At 35.7% G+C, this 15,469-nt stretch overlaps 1 protein-coding gene and 1 long non-coding RNA gene across 2 annotated transcripts in view; one reads left to right on the top strand and one right to left on the bottom strand.

Moving 5' to 3' along the window:
- The window catches only part of GIMD1 (GIMAP family P-loop NTPase domain containing 1), an 83,163-nt gene that overhangs the window by 58,283 nt on the left and 9,411 nt on the right, over positions 1–15,469 (bottom strand). The gene's annotated exons all lie outside the window — the stretch shown is intronic.
- The window catches only part of LOC106504749 (uncharacterized), a 39,967-nt gene continuing 39,808 nt past the window's right edge, over positions 15,311–15,469 (top strand). The window contains exon 1 of the long non-coding RNA XR_002346840.2: positions 15,311–15,433. This is a non-coding gene — a long non-coding RNA (uncharacterized LOC106504749). The remainder of the gene's footprint in view (positions 15,434–15,469) is intronic.

Genomic DNA, 15,469 nt, shown 5'->3' with positions numbered 1-15,469 from the left:
CTTTATTTTGGATTTTTCCCAATGTTAAAAAAAAAATCCTTCCCTGTAAAATTCAATAGCATAGACTACAACTCTGGGATTTCATAGAAGCGGTAGATTATATGAGGAGAATTAGCCCTCCACCCCAGCACATCACTCTTAATAGAATATTTCATCAAATTTTGCCACCAGCAAAATGGAACAGGGGGCAGTGTTCCTCCTTGAAGTTGAAACAGCATGGAAAGTTTGAATGAAGCAGATCTTTGTCACATTTTTCAGATAACTAGAGTCTCTGGAGTCTAAAGAGTGGTAAAGGTTTAATAGGATTTCAATGAATCTCTCAGGTCTCCTTATACTTCACTATATTTTACCATGAATCATGTAAAAGTTCATCAGATCAACTCATTTCTCAGCTGTGTTTGTGTCTTAAAACCTTCGCTCTTGTTTGGAAAATCTGTTTGTGATGATCTGTCTGTGGTTCCAGGTCACCTGAGCATTTAGGTGCTGTTCTATTTATAGCTCCCAAAATGTACCCCACCCACCCACCCACCCCAGAGGCTACATCATCCTGTCCTTTTGACATATTGGAAGGACAGAAATATTGCAAAACAGCTCTTTGAGCATCTCTATTTGGGGCAATAAATTGCTAACTGAGCATAGAAGGCCAAGGATTCCTTTACCATTGCTCCCTGTATTAGCACAAATCAAAATCATGCTTACATATTTTATCTTTGGCTAGTCTTAAAATGACAATTTCAATTTAATAAACCTAATATGTAAAAAACAAAGTTTTCAAGGGATTTCAGAAGAGACTAAATTAACCACTACATTAATCAGAGAATGAAAATTTTGAGTTACTGAAAAATTAAAATTACTGAAAATTAGAATACTAAAAATTAAATTTACTGAAAAATTAAAGATTCCTCAGATAGTATTTTATATCTTGGCAATATATATTTCAAAGATTCTTATGTTAAATGATTCTAAAAGGACACATTTAAAGCATATGAATATTCTACATTTTAAAAGCTATCTCTTTTGTTCACATACCAAACTAAATGCCACCAAGAATTTACCAAACATTATTCCATTTAAGCTCATAACCTTTTGAGAGGGGTATGAATACATGCATATTAAAAATAAGGAATATAGGAGTTCCTGTTGTGGCTCAGCAGTTAATGAATCTATTATCCATGAGGATGCGGGTTCAATCCCTGGCCTCACTCAGTGGGTTAAGGATCTGGTGTTGCTCTGAGCTGTGGCATAGGTTGCAGATGCGGCTTGTATCCTGTGTTGCTGTGGCTATGGCATAGTCTAACAGCTACAGCTCTGGTTCGACTCCTAGCCTGGGAACCTCCAAATGTGGTGGGCGTGGCCCTAAAAAGAAAAAATAAGGGATATATATTCATTTCAGAAAGATCAAAGGACTTGTCTCAAAGACACACAGCTAGGAAGAAATAGCGTAAGACTTAAATTTTCTCATTGAAGCACTTAAGACATTGAGACTATTTTAAAATATTTTTTTCCAGCATATTGTCTCTCAAATGCTTGATCCCTCAGCAACCTTCAAATGCTTTTGGGGTTCACTTTGGAAGGAAAAGACTTATTTATAATATTATATAGGGCTGGGAAATATATCTTTATGAAAATTGTGTTTATGAAATTGTGGACTGAGATCAAAAAATAAACTTGAAAGTAATGTATCTTTGGCATACAATTGGATTGCTTATAAACCATCCCAGAAGATAAGAATCAATTTAAGCTCTTAAAAAAAAAAGATTATGCATCTTCTTTATGTCAGCCATTCCATTGCTTAACAATTCTTCTACTCAACTAAAATAATTTGTTTTATAATTTAGAACTATTCATGTGTGGAGTAGGTTTATTCATTACTAAACTAGAACCTGTTAAGAACAAAAATCTTCATTGAATCTTCTTCATGCTGACTTTCAGGTTACTTGATCTTTATTTTTGTTTCTAACACTTGATATCAATTAGATATTGTCCTTAAATAAGTACAGTGTAATATTTCTCCTTAAGTCTCAAACTTTAGACTTAACTCATTATTACAGCAGAAGTTCAAAAAGTACCAAATGCAATATGAGCATTGTTTTACAGATCAAGTCAGATACATATTTAAGGATTACAATTTTAAAATATTATTTTATTAGTCCACCATCATCTCTCATCTGTAGTGTGTCATCTTTTTGCTACTGCTAGTTTCTCAAATCTTTGCCATCTAACGGACATTTCTGTTCTTTGTTACCCCTTTTCCGGGCTCCTCCTTAGTCCACAGCAGTGGTTCTCAAATTTTAGCAAATTTCGGAATCATCTACAGGCCTTGATAAAACACAGGTTGCTTGCCCACTTTTAGAATTTCTTGTTCAGTAGGTCTGGAAGAGTCCCACTAATGTGCATTTGGAGCTGGTTCCCCGGCAATGCTGATGTGGCAAATCCAGGGCCCACATTTTTTTTTTAAACTAATTAATTTTTTTTTTTTATTTTCCCACTGTACAGCAAGGGGATCAAGTTATCCTTACATGTATACATTACAATTACATTTTTTTCCCCACCCTTTCTTCTGTTGCAACATGAGTATCTAGACATAGTTCTCAATGCTATTCAGCAGGATCTCCTTGTAAATCTATTCTAAGTTGTGTCTGATAAGCCCAAGCTCCCGATCCCTCCCACTCCGTCCCTCTCCCATCAGGCAGCCACAAGTCTTTTCTCCAAGTCTATGATTTTCTTTTCTGAGGAGATGTTCATTTGTGCTGGATATTAGACTCCAGCTATAAGTGATATCATATGGTATTTGTCTTTGTCTTTCTGGCTCATTTCACTCAGTATGAGAGTCTCTAGTTCCATCCATGTTGCTGCAAATGGCATTATGTCATTCATTTTTATGGCCGAGTAGTGTTCCATTGTGTATATATACCACCTCTTCCGAATCCAATCATCTGTCGATGGACATTTGGGTTGTTTCCATGTCCTGGCTCTTGTGAATAGTGCTGCAATGAACATGCGGGTGCATGTGTCTCTTTTTTTTTTTATAATTTTTTTTTTTACTTTCCCACTGTACAGCAAGGGGATCAAGTTATCCTTACATGTATACATTACAATTACATTTTTTCCCCCACCCTTTGTTCTGTTGCAACATGAGTATCTAGACAAAGTTCTCAATGCTATTCAGCAGGATCTCCTTGTAAATCTATTCTAAGTTGTGTCTGATAAGCCCAAGCTCCCGATCCCTCCCACTCCGTCCCTCTCCCATCAGGCAGCCACAAGTCTTTTCTCCAAGTCTATGATTTTCTTTTCTGAGGAGATGTTCATTTGTGCTGGATATTAGACTCCAGCTATAAGTGATATCATATGGTATTTGTCTTTGTCTTTCTGGCTCATTTCACTCAGTATGAGAGTCTCTAGTTCCATCCATGTTGCTGCAAATGGCATTATGTCATTCTTTTTTACGGCTGAGTAGTATTCCATTGTGTATATATACCACCTCTTCTGAATCCAATCATCTGTCGATGGACATTTGGGTTGTTTCCATGTCCTGGCTCTTGTGAATAGTGCTGCAATGAACATGTGGGAGCATGTGTCTCTTTTAAGGAGAGTTTTGTCCAGATAGATGCCCAAGAGTGGGATTGCGGGGTCATATGGAAGTTCTATGTATAGAATTCTAAGGTATCTCCAAACTGTTCTCCATAGTGGCTGTTCCAGTTTACATTCCCACCAACAGTGCAGGAGGGGTTCCCTTTTTTCCACACCCCCTCCAGCACTTGTTATTTGTGGACTTATTAATGATGGCCATTCTGACTGGTGTGAGGTGGCATCTCATGGTAGTTTTGATTTGCATTTCTCTTATAATCCGCGATGTTGAGCATTTTTTCATGTGTTTGCTGGCCATCTGTATATCTTCTTTGGAGAAATGTCTATTCAGGTCTTTTGCCCATTTTCCCATTGATTGATTGGCTTTTTTGCTGTTGGGTTGTATAAGTTGTTTATATATTCTAGAGATTAAGCCCTTGTCAGTTGCATCATTTGAAACTGTTTTCTCTCATTCTGTAAGTTGTCTTTTTGTTTTCTTTTGGGTTTCCTTTGCTGTGCAAAAGCTTTTCAGTTTGATGAGGTCCCATGGGTTTATTTTTACTCTAATTTCTATTGCTTTGGGAGACGGACCTGAGAAAATATTCATGATGTTGATGTCAGAGAGTGTTTTGCCTATGTGTTCTTCTAGGAGTTTGATGATGACCGCATATTCCATGTTGATGGCCATTTCCATTTCTTCAGTTGGCCATGTGGTACATTGGATAGGTAGAACTTTTATAAAGCAACTCTTTTCTCTCAGTTTTAATTATCCATAGTGACAGCGTTTTCATTCATCCTTTTGCCCCTGAGCAACCCCCTCATGATCCAGTAGAACTGTAATAGCTATACACGGAGGGAAGAGATTTTTCTCTCAGGCTATTTATAATATAAAGTTCTTTCTACCAAGGTTTGTGCCCTGCTTTCTGGGACCCAGAAAGGCAAGGAAGAACAACAGCTCTGCCTTCTTTTAAAGAACAGTTTCTAAACAAAATCTGGTGAGAGAGCCAGAAATGTATAGGATCTTCTGTGCCTTGTACAACTTTTACCTTTGTACATTCAGAGATATATGGTAAATCATTTCTTGTTTCCAAGATGCAAGCAGAAAAATGTCAGAATTATTGGAGCAATTCTTCCTAGTATGCAAACTCATAGTAATTTAGCCTCGGGATAATTTCAAGACTTGGGCTACGCATTAAAGTTATGGAAGGAGTGCATAAGGCAAACCAGGCTTAGACTCCTATTGGTAGAGCTGAAGCCAGAAATATCTGAAAACCTACCTGCTTTTTCTTCGCTTATGGCAAGTCTTAATTGATTTCTCTATTGAAAAGCCTCTTGGCTTATGATTTTAACATGCTTTCTCTTGAATCATATAAAGGGAGAATTTCTATCAAGGGTGTTTTATTTGACTCTTGTAACTGAGCATCAATCACATGCCAGATAATAGAGTCAATGTTTAAAAGACATGACTCCTGCCTTTGGGAACTTACACAAAATGTAGACATGGCAGGGCGACATAAGATATTTTTCTACATAATTAGAGCTACCTAGGGAAAGTGTATTTCATCACACACTCTAGAAGATTCTTTGGCTGAGGCCCTTTCATAAGGGATTAACCTTCAGATGCATTCTCCTTCCTCCCACCAGATGTGTATTTCTCTTACAAACACTCCCAAATAATCCAACCCTTTATATAGTGAACTAAATTCATTGCAGTAGAGAATCCTTTCTCTGTCCCAAGGATTTATTTTTCTATGAAACACCTAGTCACAGGAGGTCAATGTCTGTATGTTTCTGTGGAAGGTCAGAGTACTGTGAAAGGGGTAAATGGGGACCGTAAAAAGGACAAGCAGCAATCCTATTAAAAATAAATACATAAAAATATAGACAAAGTAATTTCTTCCCCCAACTCTTGCATTTGCTAAACTGTCATTTTAGCAACAGTGTATTTGCCATATACTGGTCTTGAGCTCATTAATCTTTAAACACATTAATTATCACTGCTATGACTAACTCCTTGGGATACTTATGTACTGTAAACAGTTCTGGTATTCTTTGCAAACATCTACTGTGAAGGACCCCTTGGGTTCTGGTGCATTGCTTTTCCTTACCAAACATTTGTTCTTTTGCAAACCATGAACATACCATTTTCCTTATGCTACTCTCCTGTGTATGACAATAATAATGATATATGCCCATGGGAAAAATAAATTAAAGAGTCTTCCTTCCATTCAGCATTGTTACACTATAATAGGCAAACTATGAGCCTCTTTTGCATACTATCAAGGAGTCTTATTATCTCCCTGGAAGGGAATCACTTTGGCCTTATTTATTCCACTAATTAATGTTGCATCTGCATGGCACATGTCTACTTATTGCCACCAATGCAGTCACTTTAGTTCTCAACATATTAAACACCAACTCTACCACCTCTGAACACATTGAGGAGATTTCTTCCATCTCCAGCTCCCAATGTATACTTATGGGCAGGCAGCCTGAAAGGAGAAGTGTGGGGGATGCTAACATTGTCCATATTTGTTAACAGGAACCTCCTTCTGGTGAATGAGGGAAGCTTAATCCCATGGAAGTATGGTTTCAATTTTTCATTGAAATTACAATCAAACAAGTTGCCAGCACACATTTTTCTTTGTCAGATGTTTCCCTTATGGTAGATTTGGAGTACTCTTGGGCCGGCTTATAAACTTTGTCCTCTGCCAGTGTTGCTACAGACTCTTTTCTTTGTTTTCAAAGTAATTTCATCTTTTTCTCCAAGAGGTGGATACATTTGATATACAGTAGTACCTGACAGGAAAATGTCTCTTCAACACAGACTTTTTGCAGGACGCTGATGGAAAGGATGACACTTTACTGGCTCTTCTTCAGCTCTCTGTAGGGAACTTGGTATGATAAAAATTGCAAGAGCCAAGGGCCTGCAATTTCCTGATTTTCTAGTACTTATTAAAATCGTATTTATCAAGGTTGACTTTTGGCTGCTGGTTGAACTGGCTCTCCTGGAAGGAATGGCTTTTAGAGTTCTGCTTTGGGAACAGGGGATCCTATGAACATTATAGGACAATGTAGTCTTGGGAATGACTGTACTGTTTTCAGACTCATGAAACCACGAACTTCTCAGGAGAACTGAACCCAAGTTGGAAATCATTCACCTCCTTTTCTTTGAGCGATCAGTGTCAAAGGGAACTAGCAAAGGATAATAAAGACCAGTTGTTTTCATCTCTGGTCCCAGAACTACGTCCCTAATGGGTGAGAATCTACATCACAGAAACTGTAATGACATTGGGAATTGACCATGTTTTGTTTTCAGCCTATCTCCAAGCAAAGGTGTGATGGAATTGTCTTGTCCTGAAGCTCCGGTCAAGTGAATCTTTTGGCAACTGCTAGACATTACCATCTGGACCAAATCATTTCTTTCTATGTCTTTGCAGGTGTTCTTTTCTAAGGTGACTGCCTTTGCTTTAACTGAAAAGGAGGTGGGTCCTAAAAACAGAAATAGTATAGCTATTAATTCTATAGCTGACCGGAGGGGGATTCTTCTAGTAAGAACTTAATACACCATATAAAAAAGACCCATAATAAGAGAAAGAAACAAGGTCTGAGTTAGCATGTTTTTGTCGAGGGAGAACTAGAAAAGGAGTTAAGAAGGCCTGGGCTTTGCTCCTGAAATCATGTGTGACCAAAGACATCTTTGGATATCATCCTTCCTTTTCACATGTAATTATACCTCACTATTATCATAACACCACTGAGTCTTAGGAATGGAAGGGACCTTGGAGTACTAATATCTCTACTTATTTTGGTATTATTTTTTGGGTCAAATGATTATAAAAGCTATATTTTTAATTTATTTTTCCTTCATTATTGCAAAGAACAAACTGTAGAAAATATTGGGAGATAGTCAGAAAAAAACTACTTAGATGAAAAAGACGTAATCCATTCCTTCTAAGAAATCCATCATCTCGTGGGAAAGAGTTATTCTTTCATGTAGGTATTCAACAAACATTTATTTCACACCCTGTGCTAGATGTTGGGAATACAGAGATGAAAAAGTATAGTTTTTGCCTGACTTCAAGGATCTTTTTTATTTACTGGCAAGATAGATAAATAAATAGTTAAAAACTGTGATAAATTCTTGGTGAGTGGAAAGCCCTGAGAACTATGATGAGGTTGGTGTCAAGGGAGGTTTTTCAGAGGAAATGCCATTCGGTTTGAATTCTCTACCGTAAATAATGAAAGGGGTGAATGAAAGTGAGAAATGTGTGGACTGAGGGTTGAGCATGTGGGGCAATTGCCAGATGACATTCAGGAGGAAATGATTTTAAAGGACCTGACACACACTTCTGGGCATCTTACTTAATTATAAATGGAAGACTTTTCCTGGTATCAGTTTGTTCATTTTCTCTTACATATTCATGGAGAAGAGTTGTCAGGGGCTTGTGTAAAAGTCACCCCTCTTAAACAGATATAGAGATATTAAGATATCACAGATATGGAGGCCAAACTAGTAGTTATCAGAGATTAAACCAGTGGTTATCAGAGACCAAACCAGTGGTTATCAGCGGAGAGAGGGAAGGGGGAGGGGTGATATTGTGTATCAGAGTAAGAAGTACAAACCATTAGGTATAAAATAAGCTGCAAGGATATATTGTAGAACATTGGGAATATAGCCAATACTTTTAATAACAGTAAATGGAGTATAACCTTTAAATATTGTGAATCACTATGTTGTACACCTGTAACTTATAAAATGGTACAGCAGCTATATATACTTCAATAAAAATATAGTATGTATGCTAGAAATATCTTCATAATGAATATATTTAGCTACCACATACCTATTTAAATGTAACACTAAATTTTGACCTCGAAAAAAGGTCACTCCTCTTAGCCTTGTGCTGAGTCTCTGAAATGATGCATAGAATGACTGCTACGATCATTGCTACTGCCATCATGATCACACTAAAACACCACCAATATATTGCTATGATCACCACCACCACTGTGGCCTAAATATAGCCTGCATTGCTATTATTATCACCACTGATAACCACTAAAACCATCACCGTCATCACTACCATCACCATTACCACTGCCAGGTTACCACTGCCACCAGCAGCAACCACTAACACTGTCACCACTTCTGCCATCACCACCGTCACTGCTGTAAACTCAACCATATGTAACATCACAACTGCCACTGCTATTTCTAACACAACTACCATTGCCACCAACACTCCTATTCTTATTCCCAAAACCATTTTTTTAGATTTTCTGAGACATTATAATGGCTACATGCCCCATGTCAGAGTTCCTGCTTGCATTAAATGCATGATACGGTAGCATTTTCAATGTCAACTAAATGAGTGCTTTTTTTCATAGTGGCTAAAGAGGCTCACACAGAAAAACTGAATTTTAAATAAATCCTTTTCTGAAGGGACAACCAGCAATAACACATACTATTATTCTTTATTTAAGGTATATTTACCAGAGGGATCCTCCACATGTAAAGAGCTAATTTATTCCCTGGAGGAGTAGAGAATTTAAGATGACATATTATTCACATGTGATGGTGACCGCATATGACTCCAATACTTAGTTTTATCCAAAAAGCATATTCTTTCTAAAGATTTTGCAGTTGAGGTTTAGAGCAAGAATATGTCTTAGAATGAGAAGGTAAGAGTTCTGTGGTTAAAAGTGTCTCATTGTTTCTGTCAGTTCTTATATATTAAAAGGTTAGAGAAGCAGCTCAAGTCAGAAAGAAGTATGCCCAGGACAGAGTTGATGATGGAGACAAAATAAAAAATGAAAGGAGGGGGTGTCATGGTTTTTAAAACATGTTTATATGATGGATTTCCAGGAAATAGTATTTTAAATTAAATTTAGAGAATTTTTTCTGCAAGAAAAAGATGGCAGAAATACTCATATGATTTGCATGCAATATAAACATCACAATCCCAGTCAAAATGATTTTTTCACTCAGCATAAACTTAGGACTCTTTCAAATTATTGTCAGCATTAATAGTTTTTCCTTTTTATTCCTGAATAGCTTATGTGGTACATGTATTACATGGTGTGTATGGTACATAGTACCACAGTTTATTTAACCATTCATCATACAGAATGTCAGTTTTTTTTCATACTTTCTGTCTTTATGAATAAAGCTGCTATATAGGTTTTATATGTGAAATAAGTTTTCATTTCCATGGGATAAATTTCCAAGAGTGAAATTGCTGTATCATATAGTAATTGCATGTTTCACTTTATAAGAAATTAACAACTTTTTCCTATTCTATAAAATTGGATTGTGGTGATCATTGTACAACTATAAATGTAATAAATTCATTGAGTAATTAAAAAAGACAAAAAAAAAAGAAATGAACAACTTTTTAAAAAGTGGTTGGACCATTTACATTCCTATCAAGAATGTTTGTGTGATTCAATTTCTCTACATTCTTGTCAGCATTTAATGTAACTTTTTTTTTTTTTTTTTACTTTAACCATTTTGATAGATGTGTACTGGTGTTTACTGCGGTTTTGATTTGAATTGCCTTAGTAGTTAATGATGTTGAACATTTTCATGTGATTATTTATCATTTATTTATCTTCTTTGGTGAAATACCTCTTCATATTTTTGACCATTTTTAATTGACTTGTTCATTTTTTAAATAATTGAGTTTTCAGAGTTCTTTATATACTCTAGATACTTGTTCTTTGTCAGATATGTTGTTGGCAAGTATTTTTTCCCACTCTGTATCTTCTCTTCTCATCCTCTTTATGTAGTCTTTTACAAGGCAAATATTTTTAATTTTGATAAAGTCTCACTTATTAAATTTTCATTTTTGATTCATGCTTTTGGTATAAAGGCTAAGAACTCTTTTCCAGGCCATAGATCCTGAAGATTCTCTCATATTTATAGTTTTACATTTCAAACATAAATCCATACCCATTTTGAATTTTTGTGTTAGGAGTGAGATTTAAGTTGAGGTTTATCTTTCTGTTCTTGGATGGTCAATCACACCAGCATCATTTGCTATAAAAATTAACCTTCCTCCATTGAATTGCAAATCTGACTAGGAACCATGAGGTTGTGGGTTCGATCCCTGGCCTTGCTCAGTGGGTTAAGGATCTGGCGTTGCCGTGAGCTGTGGGGTAGGTCAGAGACGTGGCTTGGATCCCGAGTTGCTGTGGCTGTGGTGTAGGCTGGCGGCTGCAGTTCCGATTCGACCCCTAGCCTGGGAACCTCCATGTGCTGAGGGAGCAGCCCAAGAAAAGGCAAAAAGACAAAAAACCAAAAAACAAACAAACAAAAAAAACATTGAAAATATTTGTGTGGGATTATTTATGAGTTATCTGTCCAATTTTATTGATTTACATCTGTTTATGCCTGCACCAGTAGGACACTGTCTTGATTACTGCAATATAGTAAGCTTCAATGTCAGATAGAGTGATTTCTTCTACTTTATTGTTTCTTGTCAAAATTATTTTAGCTATTCTAGGGCCTGTGTCTTTTAATATAAATTTTAAAATAAGCTTGACTACAGCTATGAAAAAAATCTGCTAAGATTTCGATAGGAATTTCATTAAACCTGTAGATCAATTTGTGGAGAATTGACATCTTTACCGTTGAGTCTTTCAATACACAAATATGGTATGTCTCTCCATTTATTCCAATTTTTGAATTTCTTTAATCAGTATTTTATAATTTTCAGTGTATATTTCCCGTATGAGTTTGTTACTCTATACACATAATATTTTATTTTCTTTGGCGTGATTATAAATAGTGTTCTGTTTTTAATTTTTACTTCTTCAAGCTTATTGTAGTATATAGAAGGGTGGATGCTTTTGTGTGTTGGTATTTTATCCTGCAGCATTGCTAAATTAATTTTTTCTCTGTGTGTGTGGCATTTTGGGAATTTTCTATGTAAACAATCATGCAGAAAGGGATATTTCATCTCTTCCTTCTCAATCTATGTTTCTTTTATTAATTTTCTTGCCTGATTTCAGTGGCTAGAATTTGCAATATCATGTTGAATGAGTGGTGAAATAAACACCCTCACTGTTTTTCTGATTTTAGGGGAAAGCATTCAGTCTTTCACCATTAAGTATGTTGTAGGTTTTTAATATCCTCTTTGTCAAGTCGAAGAAATACTCCTTTATGCCTGATTTGCTGAGAGTTTTTATAATGAATGGATTTTGGATTTTGTCAGGTGCCTTTTCACATCAATTCATCAATCAATATGATCATACAACTATTTTATTTAGCTTGTTGTAATGGTGGATTTCTTTGATTATTTTTTTTAACTGCTGCACCTGTGGCACATGGAAATTCCCAGGCTAGTGGTCAAATTGGAGCTGCATCTGCAACCTACATCAAAGTTTGCAGCAACACTGCATCCTTAACCCCCTGAGCGAGGGCAGGGATCAAACCCAAATCCTCACAGAGACAACATTGGGTCCTTAACCTGCTGAGCCACAGTGGGCACTCCTCTTTGATTAATTTTTGATTATTTAACCAGGCTTGAATATCTGGAATAAATCCCATTTGACCATGCTGTACAATTCTTTGTATACATTATTGGAGGCAGTTTTGCTAATGTTTTGTTGAAAATGCTTATGTCTAAATTCATAAGATATATTGGTCAATAATTTTGGGTTTCTTTTGGTTCTGGAATCGTGGTAATACTGTCCTCATAAAACAAATTGGAAAGCATTTTCTCTTCTGTTTTCTAGAAGAGACTGTGTGAAATTGATGTAAATGTTTTTGAAATGGTTGATAGAATTTTCTAGTGAGACTATCTGGGCTGGATATTACTTTCTTGAGAGCTTTTAAATTACAAATTAAGTATATTTATCTACTGGTTACAGAACTATTCAGATTATATATTTCATTTTGAATGAGTTTTGGTAGTATGTGGTTTTCAAGGAATTTCTATTTCTTCTAAGTTGTCAAATAGTCGAGTACAAAGTGTTTCATAGCACTCCCTTATCATCCTCTTGGTAACTGCAGGCTCTGTTGTGATATTCCCTACTTTACTTTTGATATTGATAATATATATCTTCTCTCTACTTATTTTGTCAGTCTTGCTAGAGTTTTATCAATTTTCTTTATTAAAAAGGTAGCATTTTGTTTTATTGATTATTTCTATTGTTTAAATTATTTTAAATTTTCATTGGCTTAAATTATTTTAAATTTTCATTGATTTCTGCTCTTTAATATTTTCTTCTTTCTGCTTATTTCAGCTTTTATTACTCTTTCTTTTCTAGTTTTTTGAGTTAGGAACTTAGATTATTGACCAGAGACTTTTGCTTACTTCTAAGGTAGGTATTTAGTGCTGGAAATAACCTTTTTTGGTACTGCAGCTTTAGTCACAGCTTGCATATTTTTTACATGTGTATCTTCATTTTCATTTGGTTCTATGAATAAATTTTTTTCTTTGACATTTTCTCTTTGACTCATGGACTATTTGTATGTTGCTTGATTTCCATGTTTAGAGATTTTCCTGTTGGTCTTCAGTTACTGATTTCTAGTTTGATTCTATTATAGTCAGAGAACACATTGTATACTACTTCAGTTATTTTAAAATTTTGTATAGTTTTATTGCTCAGGACATGGTCTGTCTTGGTAACAGAAGGGTTGGACTTGAGTCCTGACATCATATCTTGGAGGTGCATCCTGACCAGATGCCAGGTACATGGTCAGAACTTAGTTGAGGAGACAGATCCTAGGTGAGGATGAATCAGATGTAAAGCCAGAGTAGACGGTGAAGCACCACAGAGGATTTTCCTATCAGCCAGTGATTTAAAAGAGTATGTTAAAGCAAGAAAACAGACTTACATAGTAGAGTTGTGTTGTCATAATTCAGAACTAGATGGTTGCACTAGAGAAAGGCAGAATAAGAAGAGACAAACTTAGGTCAAAAAGGCAAAAGGGGAAGAATTAGCAGAGTGTTTGGGGTGGGGGTAATGAGAAGTCTAAGCAAGTTTCTGAAGAGGGAATGGAGTCAAAGATTATTCAAAGACAGTTAAGTGGAAGTGACACACTCAAATGAATGACTAGCAAGTAGCTGGGAACATAAGGCAGGCTTTCTGATTATACATGCATTACTTTTTCCACACTGGTTTTCCAAATATATGAAAAATTAACAAACAAGTTATGGAGATTCCTGAAAAAGAAAAAAATACTGTCACAAAATTTAGAAGAAATGTAACCAAATGTAACAAGGCTTCTGTTTGGTTGCAACAATTCTATGCCCTCCTTTGATAAATAAAGCACTGCTCAATGCTGTAAGCAAATAAACCTGAAATCTTGGTAACTTGTAACAATTCTTTCTTTTTTGTCCATGTAAAGACCAATCAAGGGTGGTGGCAGTAGAGGCTGGCCTCTGCTTCATGAAGTTATTCAGGAATCCAGATGGAGTGTGTCTCATTTTCAATCCATGGCTTCCAAGGCATGGAACTGCTGCTGGTGAATCAGGGGAAAGAAAGTACATGATTTCATAGATGGTATCTATGAGCCAAGCTTGGAAGTTGCATTATTTCATCCACATTTTACTGCTTAGACATTAGTCAGATCATAAATTCAAAACTAAAGGAGACTGGGAAACAAACCTTGGTTTTGTGACTAGAAGAAAAGTGAAATAATTTGGTGAACAGCCACTTACTATGTGCCACATGTCATTTATCCACTAAAACCTCTTTATATATTGTACCTATATTACCACTGGTCATCTCATCAGCAATTATTCCCATATTCCTTGATTTTGTAAGTTGTTTTGGCAAAAGACTTTGTTGACACTCCTAAAGGTTATGGATGGGATTATTATTCCACTGCTACAGCTTAGAGTTTTAAAGGAAGCCATTGGATGTGTTGGCAACAGTAAGTGATGTCCAACTCATACTCAGTAGGGCAAGTTCTCATTTAGGGATACAAGAGCTTCCTTAGTCACATGTATACTTTCCTTTGGTGATAACATGTCCATGTAGAGCAATGAGAAAGGATGCTGAAAGGCTTCTTCAGTGAAAATGATTTGAAACTGTTGAATAAGAGCATTGTTTCACAAAATGTTCTTGTAGAACACAGTTCTTGGATATACTCCAAAGTGGGGAGTAAATGTTCTTTACCCATAAAGATTTAGAAAATGGTGAAACTCAAATATGTCTCTTGACATATGTTCACATTGCATATGAACATAGTAAGGATTCTAAATAATCCTGCCATAAAGAAATATTTGGTTTTAATTTAGCTTTCTTAACACTAGTCATAGATCACTGTGTTTTAGTATCATATGCTATTGTGATACATTTGTGGGCAAATCCTATTTGATTCACACTGCAGTCAAATATCCTAGTTTTGAATATCACTTTCTATGCAGAAAGATTTTTTTTTGTATTTATTAGTAAGAATGAACTTGCACTTTTCATATTAGTAATATTGTTGTGTAGCATTTTAAAAACAGGTAGAATAAAATAGATTTAGCCATGCTTTCCCTTTTTATCCTCCTTTCTTCATTCATAAGTATCTTTAATGCCAGTAGGGTAAACATTGATTTGTAGTTTTCCCCTTCTTCTCCCTTAAAAATATTTGTATTATGTAGACGTTATTTTCTTCTTAGGCTGCCACCATTATTTTAGGAACTTTGGAAGTCTTTTTTTCTACTATCAATAATTTTTTTATTTTCTGTAGAAATCTTTTTCACCTGGGGTTTACTTCTCTTTGGGTAAATAATCCTGAGTCCTTACCTCTATCTCTAGTTCTTAAATTTTCTTTTTCTTTTTCTTTTGTATATTCTGAAGCTGAACCAGAGACCAAGTCTGAAAGAGTGCTTGAGGTTGAGATCAGAAGCATTTCTAATGGGTAAGAAGCCTTTTTTCAGAAGGTGGGGGCAATTTA

Source organism: Sus scrofa, chromosome 8 (assembly GCF_054392235.1).
Source record: "Sus scrofa isolate SSC_HxYL_T2T_F1_AM1 chromosome 8, Sscrofa_HxYL_maternal_Yorkshire_Landrace_v2.0, whole genome shotgun sequence".
Lineage (NCBI taxonomy): Eukaryota > Metazoa > Chordata > Mammalia > Artiodactyla > Suidae > Sus > Sus scrofa.
The sequence above is the reverse complement of the archived record's forward strand: the minus strand, read 5'-3'. Positions and strand labels throughout refer to the sequence as shown.